Source organism: Capricornis sumatraensis, chromosome 15 (assembly GCF_032405125.1).
Source record: "Capricornis sumatraensis isolate serow.1 chromosome 15, serow.2, whole genome shotgun sequence".
Lineage (NCBI taxonomy): Eukaryota > Metazoa > Chordata > Mammalia > Artiodactyla > Bovidae > Capricornis > Capricornis sumatraensis.
In genome coordinates, this window is record NC_091083.1 from 78607807 (window position 1) to 78616153 (window position 8347).

General features: G+C 48.6%; 1 pseudogene; it reads left to right on the forward strand.

The window, feature by feature from the left end:
* The first annotated feature begins 1416 nt into the window (after positions 1–1416).
* On the forward strand, positions 1417–3686 carry LOC138091203 (protein FAM210B, mitochondrial pseudogene; annotated as a pseudogene).
* Positions 3687–8347: the final 4661 nt, after the last annotated feature.

The window sequence follows — 8347 nt, forward strand, 5'->3', positions numbered from 1 at the left end:
ACTGACTGCTCCCTCTGACTGCATGTCTCTTCCCCCACTCCTTCCTACCATCCCTCATAGTGGCCGCTTCCTTCTCCTCACTCAGGTCTCAATTCAGACGTCACCTCCTCAGTGGGGCCTCCGTGACTACCTAATTTAGTGAAACACAGCATACCTCAACTTGCCAACACTTCCTCTGTATAAAATCCCCTGTGCTGTTTCCCTCACAGCATGACTCACCATTTGAAATTCTTCCTAGATGAAGCCCCGTGAGAACAAGGAGTCCAGATTGCATCCTGCCACAGTCCCCGTGCCTGGGACACAGAGAGGCTCAGTCAACTGCTGAATAGTTGAACATGCTTTAAATCACTGTATTGTATTACTGTGAACATCAACCAAAATCACACCTATCATTCATTCAACAAATATGAATCGAGTGCATCCTATGTACCAGGCATCACTCTGGGTGCTGGGACAATAGCAGGGATCAAATGAAACAAAAGTGTCTGCTCTCACAGAGCATTTGTTTTGGCAGCTCTATAGCAAGATGCATGCGTGAAATACGCAGCATTATGTTCAGCATCACGTGATGTTTAGCACTATGAAGAAATATAAAATGGGAGAGGAGAGAGTCTTCTGAGGGGCGTATGGGCACCAGTCTCCCACTTTGCCCGCACAGAAGGGCCTCTCAGTGCACCCCCCATTCCCCTCAGTGAGCCCCGTGGTACCACGGTCAGCATCTCAGTGGGACATCTTGGTCGAAGCCTCTGCATCTCCAAGAGCAATATTGGCTTTGAAGCCAGGCCCAGCAGGTGGGGTCGAGGCTGGGGTTGGGATAAGTCAGCCCTTGAGATGCCCTGGAGGGAGGGGGTCACGCGGCTTGACCTCTCAGGGCCTTTCCTCACTGTGGGGAAAGTGGCAGGCGATGGACTCCCCTGGCCTGGAGCTGCAACCAACCCTGGATTCTGGGCCATCCCTTGACCCCCTCTATCTCAGGCAGAGAGCCAAGGTTTACAAACATTCAGAGGCCTTTGATCGGCACCAAACCCCCCGAGGGTTCTGACTATTTTTTGTTCTAAGCCACAGGCCAGGACCCTTCTCTGCTTTGCATCCAGCAGGGAAGACTGTGGGTAGTTGGGGTGTGTGTGTGTGTGTGTGTGTGTGTGTGTGTGTGTGTTTGACATAGTGGTAAGCAAGTGCACATGGCTCCTTGATTTTTTTTTCTCCGACATCTAGGCTGGGCTTGTATGAGGGAATTCAATTCAGTAAATGTTTACCGAGCACCCACTACCTTCCATGCACCAGTGCAAACACCAGGGCTGGAACAACAAAGCAAACACCACCTTGGCCCCCAGGGTGGCCAAGAGGCAAATGAGCAAGTGAATGGAAATGGGAGCAGGTGTTTGTGAATGGGCTGGAGACAAAGCTGGGGAGGCAATGGGGTACCTTCTGCACAGGATCCTCCCGGAAGACCAAGTGGAGTCTGGGAGAGATCGGAAGGAAGCGAAGGCGGTGGCCACGTGAGGATGTATGAGGAACAGTGTGGCAGGCAAAGGGAAAAGCAAGTACAGTGGCCCCGAGCCATTGGAAGACAGTTCCAATTGGATGAACTCCGTGACTGACCCAAAGTGAGAAGAGGGGGTCAGAAAGGTAAGAGGGTGAGGGTGGGGGCAGGTGGGTCTCTGGCCCTGAGGGAGGTGGCAACCTTGGAGTGTTTTGGACAGAAGAATGAATGACATGATAGGGATCGGTCTTGAACAGGATTCCCTAGGCTGCTGTGTGGGAACAAGACCAAAGGGGATGAGGCAGAAGCAGGGAGTGTGGTGAGGAGACAGCCAGAGTGGTTCAAACGAAAGAGCAGAAGGTCCAAGTAATAGGATGTAGGTTTTGTGGTGGGGGTGGGGTGTGCTGGGTGGGGTGGAGGAGCTAATTTCCGTGTTCTCATGAACAGGATTTACTTTAGCTAGTCATTGTATATTCATAATTTCTGGCAGATCCCCTGAAGAAGTGAATGGCTACCCACTTAATATCCTTGCCTGGAGAATTTCATGGACAGAGGAGCCTGGCGGGCTACTCTGGGATTGGGCTACTCTGCAAACCATAGGATTGCAAGGAGTTGGACACAACTGAGTGACTAACACTTTCACTTTTTTTTTTTTTTTCCGAGAGAAAGATTCATTTATTGTAAGTGTGCATGCAGGTGGATGAAGTTTTACAACAAATCCACCCAAGTAACCAGAGTCAAGATGGCGAAATGGAACTTACCCCTCCCCCGCAGAAGGCCCCAGAAGCCTGTTCCATGTCTCTGCCCCTCCTCCAAGGGGAGCCACTCTCCCAGCTTCCTGATTATATTCTGGAAGTAAAGCTAAGAGGATTCACTGCTGGGTTGGGGAACGGGGTGTGAGGGTGAGAGAGAGGTGTCAAGGGGAGTCATTTCCTATGATGGGGAAGCTGGGTGGGGGCAGAGACCAAGGGCTGGAACCAGGAGTTTGTTTTTGAACAGACTGCATTTGGAGCTGCTTGTGCAATCCCTGGAAAAAGACAGAGACCGGCTTATCTGGGGGCTTCAAATTCAATACTTACAGGAAATGAGCAGCAGGAGGGGGAGAAGGTCTGCAAGAAAGAAATGTTTCACTCTCTTCTTAACTGCATCGTGAGAAGAGCAAGATGAGCATGGGGATAAATCGTGACCAGCAGCCAGCCTCAGAGCCAAGGGGCAATAGGGCAGGGTGGGGACTGGGGTAAGCTGGGAAGCACAAGCCCTCCCCCCTCACAAGGGGAAGTGCTGGAATGCGGGTCCAGTGTGGCTGGATCTCCTGACGATGTTTCCAGAGAAGTCAGATACCTGGATGTTGCTATGAAACCATCCTAATCATTTAACACCGGCAACCAAAAGAACAAATACTCCACGGACCCATCAAACATGTCTCCAGGTACAACAACCAGTCCGATCCAGATGAGAACCTTCATTTTACAGATGGGGAAACAGAGGGCCAGGGAAGTCTGGGATTTTTCCTAAATTTAGAGAGGAAGTTAGTGGAGAGATGGGCCAGGCGCTGAGTGGGCCGGAACTCAGGCCACTGGTTTAACCTCGTTCACCACTGCATTTAAAAGCAGGCATTGTTCACACAGCGGGCAGCTGCACAGGCACCCATGCCAGGCTGTGCAACATGACTGGGCTGCTGCACTGCTGAGTCTTGCGGGCAAAGCAAGTGCCCAGGTCCAGTCTTGTACCACCTGGCTCCTGGGCACCACTGCCCCTTTCGGGAACTGCCATGGCCACCAGGAGCTGAGCAAAGGCACTGAGACAACAGGAGGCAACATCAACAGTACAGAGGAGAAAAAGCAAAGCAAGTCACAGCAGCTGAAAAAGACTTTCCAAAAATATGGTGCTCTTGGCGTGTCACTGCACACTGGAATCTCATTAATCTCCTTGGGCATGTTTTACATGGTTGTTTCAAGTAGTGCGGGCATGTCGGCTGTCCTGCTTAAACTCGGATTTAAAGAGTCACTGGTCCAGTCAAAAATGGCAGCCGGCACGAGCGCCTTCGTGGTAGCGTAGGCCATCCACTCACACACATCCGTGGATGTGAACATCACTGTTCACACCCATGAGGATCAGCATTACCTTAGTTTCCTGGCCCTTGACCGTCAGATATTTTCAAAAAGTGAGACTTTTTAAATTCCCTCCAGCTGCAAAGCCTTGATGAACTCTTCAATTGCCAACCTACTTCTTTTAAATAACACATTTTGGATTGGCTTTATTCATAGGATGTACGTTTTGCGGTGGGTGGGGGGGCAAGGGCTAATTGTTGTGTTCTTGTGAACAGGATTTACTTTTGCTAGTAAAAATTCAGGGTTTCAAATCATTGTAATTTTTTTGGGGGGAGGGCTTTATTATTTTTGGTAATGCTATTCATCACAGGGCTTGTCTGCATAATTGAAAATGTTAGCAAAACACCACCGATGAGTTGTCATCTCAAACAAAACTATCACCTAGGAAATGTTCTTCCGGAAGACCATCACTGAGGGTCTGCCTGCAAAAGCCTCGGGGTTTTAGTCTTTGCTCAAGTTCTTAACGGACAATGGTTCATCAAGCTGGTTTTTAAAATTCTCTTTCCTCCAGTATTTGTTGTCAGGTTGCCTGCAGCTTAGCGTGCAATATTGTGCAAAACAGCTACCAGTGTGACAATTAATGAAGCAGAATTTAAGGATTCACAATATGTAATCAGGATCTCAATTAGCATCAACACTTTGACATTCATTACACTTGTTTGGGGGAAAGAAAAATATTTCTGGTATGTTTCATTAATCCCCCCAAACACCTTCAAATCTGGACATGATGGGGCCTGCCTCAGCTGTTTTTTCCCAAATTTCATTAAAGTAGGTCAGAATCATTTGTCTCTGTTCAGGTAAAATAGGAAACTTAGTCCAATACTAATGGCATCAGTTGGCTTTGGACACCTGGGTCCTCAGAGCAATCTGGATACTGCACTTTTATGGAAAACTGAGGCAACCTTGGCCTGAGTCCGTCTCAGACTTCAGACATTCCAGAACTACTGTCACAAAATACACTGTGTTGCTACTTATATTTTTTGAGTTAAAATTACATATATTAAGAAAAAAAAAGATTTTGTGTCATTCTCTAAAAAAGGAAAATTACTAGCAGTTGCTGTAAATGCGAGGCAACTGTGAAATAAGAATACAAGCCCAGGAGGGACTGAACCAGTTTATCAGCTAAAGGGGGCGTGACCTGAGGCCTCCCTGTTCTCTGTGAGGGACATTCCTTAAGAATAGAAATCCAAGCACACAGACCCAAATTGAGACTTTCTCTTGAAATAATCAGGAGCAGGCAAAGGAAAAGGAATTCCTCCCGTGGGCTTCAGCATCAGTGACCGCTGTGACCAGGTTCCTGCAGGGCACCTATTAAGGTAACCAGTTTGCCCTGCCACCATGCATGAGGGCTTGTGTTTATCTTTTCTGGCTCCCAGATTTATTTTTATTTTGGGGGGCTTGATTAAAACTACATTTGGGACAATCAGAAAACTAAAGGAACTATAAACTGATCTGATAAACTATAACCTGGTTTTACTGAGATCTGACTGTTGACAGTTTCTTAGTTAGCCCTTAGAAAACCCATGTCAATCAGTTATTTCAGTTAACTTTTGTAAGAATCTTTGTGGGACAAATTCTCCACTTTCAAGATCCTTAAAGCGGATCCGTTATACTCCTGCCCTCTTAAAGCAATTAAAGTAAAAGTGGCAGTCGCTCAGTAGAGTCTGACTCTTTGCGACCCCAACGACTATACAGCCCATGGAATTCTCCAGGCCAGAATACTGGAGTGGGTAGCCTTTTCCCTTCTCCAGGGGATCTTCCCAACCCAGGGACTGAACCCAGGTCTCCCACATTGTGGGCAGATTCTTTACCAGCTGAGCCACAAGGGAAGCCCAAGGATACTGGGGTGGGTAGCCTATCCCTTCCCCAGCGGATCTTCCTGACCCAGGAATCGAACCGGGCTCTCCTGCATTGTGGGTGGATTCTTTACCAACTGAGCCATCACCAAAAGGTTTTAAATGGCATCATCGACTCAGCGGACATGAATCTGAGCAAACTCCAGGAGACAATGACAGATAGGGAAGCCTGGTGTGCTGCAGTCCACGGGGTTGCAAAGAGTTGGATATGACTTAGTGACTGAACAACAATAGATTTTAACAATTTAAAGTTGGAGCTGCCTTTCTGGGGCCAAATTCAAAGGACACACGTACACAGCAGAGCCAGACGGTGACGCCAGTGCCAGGTAATTCCTCTCGAGGACAGGACTGGTCCTTTTGTATTGCTGTCTTTATGTAAACAGTTGGCTTTGGGTTCCTAACCACCTTCCACAAGGAGCCTCCCTACCATTCAGATCCCAAGTAACGCCTCTGAAAAAAAGCCAACAGGAATTCCTACAGGTTTAAGGGCTTAAATCTCAAACTTTGATTCTGTGTTTGGAGAAATGGGAGTGGACTGAAAGGGCAAGCAGGAAAACAAATTACCATACCAAACAGCTATTTGTTCAAGGCATAGTTCTCATCTAAGCCCCGACTCCTACGGCCAGTGGTCAAAACACAAGATAACTGGAGAGGTGAAAGTAAAGTGTTAGTCGCTCAGTCGTATCCAACTCTTTGGAACGCCATGGGCTCTAGCCTGCCAGGCTCCTCTGTCCATGGAATTTACTGGGCACGAATACTGGAGTGGGTTGTCATTTCCTTCTGAGGAGAGGAAGTTAAAAGATAAGGGAACTAGAGCATTACGTGAATTCTTCAGCAAAGTATACAAATCACTTGTAAATTTACATTGGTTTCATGGAACTAGGGGAATAAAACTGATGATCCATTTTAAAAATGTAATAAATAAATAAAAGCAGACATTGTTGATGGGGGTGTGTTGGGGTCAGAACTTAGAATTCTCATACTCCTCTCACCTTCTATAAGAAGCAAAATCTTCTCCCAGAGCAAACTTCAAAGGTTTTCTCTTATGTCTTATTGGCCAGAAAAAGGTCACTCACCCACCCCTATCTCAGGGACTGATCTTAGCTTTCCTGAAGCCCCCTGCACCTAGTAAATACCTGGACAAATCGAGGCTCTGTCCAAAAGGATTAAGGGAGTTGGCTTTTTAGGAGGCAACAGACAATGTCTGGCACAATCTCTACCATACAGGCTGATGACTCTGGGCAAGGTGTTTCGTGGGAAGATCAGGAAATGGATGCTGCAGGGCGAGGGCAGAAGCAGTCATGAATTTGCTCTGCCCCTTTTAGTGAGGAAGGGAGGCTGGAAGGGCAGGAAGTTTTTCTTTGCACCCAGAATGACAGAAACTGCGACCTCTGGTGGCAAAGGAGAGCCACTCCACTAGGTTCAGGGAAAGGGGAATTGAGTCCTTTGGAATGGCAGGGCCCTGAACTCAGGACACAAGAGGAGATTCCTAGTTCCCAAAAAGAGGGTTGGGGGCAGGCCCTTATAAGGACATGGGCACTCATTCAGGGTCTCCGTTAGTTGGTGACGGCAGGGTCAGGAGTTAAGGGTGAGTGCAAGGCCAGAGCAGCACTTGCCTAGAGCCCCCAAGACACAGTAACTGAGACAAATATTTTAATGCGATATTTTAAACAAATCAACCTGGCAAATTATGGGCCACAACCAGGCGCCTGTTTAAACGAAATCGTATGGGAAGTGGCATCAGGATCCAGGCTGACTCCTCAGTTACAGCAGAGACTACAGCCCACGGGCCTCACCAGTGTGCCCACCTCCTCGAGGGCAGCTCAGACAGTTCAGGAGCACGCCTGCGTGGGGCACTCGCCAGGCCAGGCCTGGGTAACTGCATTCCGTGGCCCACGGACTGGCCAGTTCTCCAGATGTGGCCTGTGTCCTTTTTGCTGGACACCTCTATGTCAGCACCTTGCCCTGACCTGGAGCAAGGCTGAGTTTCTCTGCCTCACTGCCTTCCCTTGAAGACAGGGCGATGTACACAAAGAACCTAACTGCTTAATACAGTTAACTGATGTTGCAAATGGGAGCTTGGATCCCAGCTCTGTCGCTTACTGAGACCCTAGCACATCATACTCACGTTGCTCAGTATATCCTTATCTGTATAATGGAGATTTGAACCCTTGTCTGGGGGGCGTGGGGATTCCAGGCGGAATTCACACAAGGCTGCTGGTGCTGTTGGCTCACTGATGCAAAGCACAGGCTGTCCCCACGTGGACAACGAGGGAGCTGGGATCGCAGAGGGTTCCCTACCCTAGCCTCTGTGAGACACTGAACTAGGAGGAGAATCCACTGATCCCCTAGGATGGCTTGTTCACCCTTGTTTCCCAGCCTGGAAAACAGACTGAGGAAGATGGAAGCTCCTCCTGGGAACAGGTAGACATCTCTCCAGTCTCTGGTTATCTCCTTCTCCCCACCTGCAGAGGCCAGTTTTTGCCTCCCTGTTGCTGCTGACACCTCCCCCAGCTGCTGGCCAGCGTGTCACATGGCTTACCATCCACCCATCGACCATCATCACAGGCTCAACCTTCTCGCTGCTCTCTTGCCTTCACTCTGACTCCGTATAGTCTCTCCTCTACTGATGCCATCCTTTCACAACACAAACCAGATGTTCCGTTTAAAACCTCCTGAGTTGCGTTAAGAAGAAAAACCCAAGCTCATTACCAGGCCAGGAATGACCCAGCACTTACCCACTTCTCGATTTCACTTCCCACTTCTCCTTGCTCAGCTACCAACCAGTCCCACTGGCCTTGCTGTTCCTCGAGCAAGTTCCTCCTTCACCAACCTGGTACACCATGCTCCATCTGCCATCTCTTGGTTCTCCGGCGCATCTCAGCGCCAATGTCACT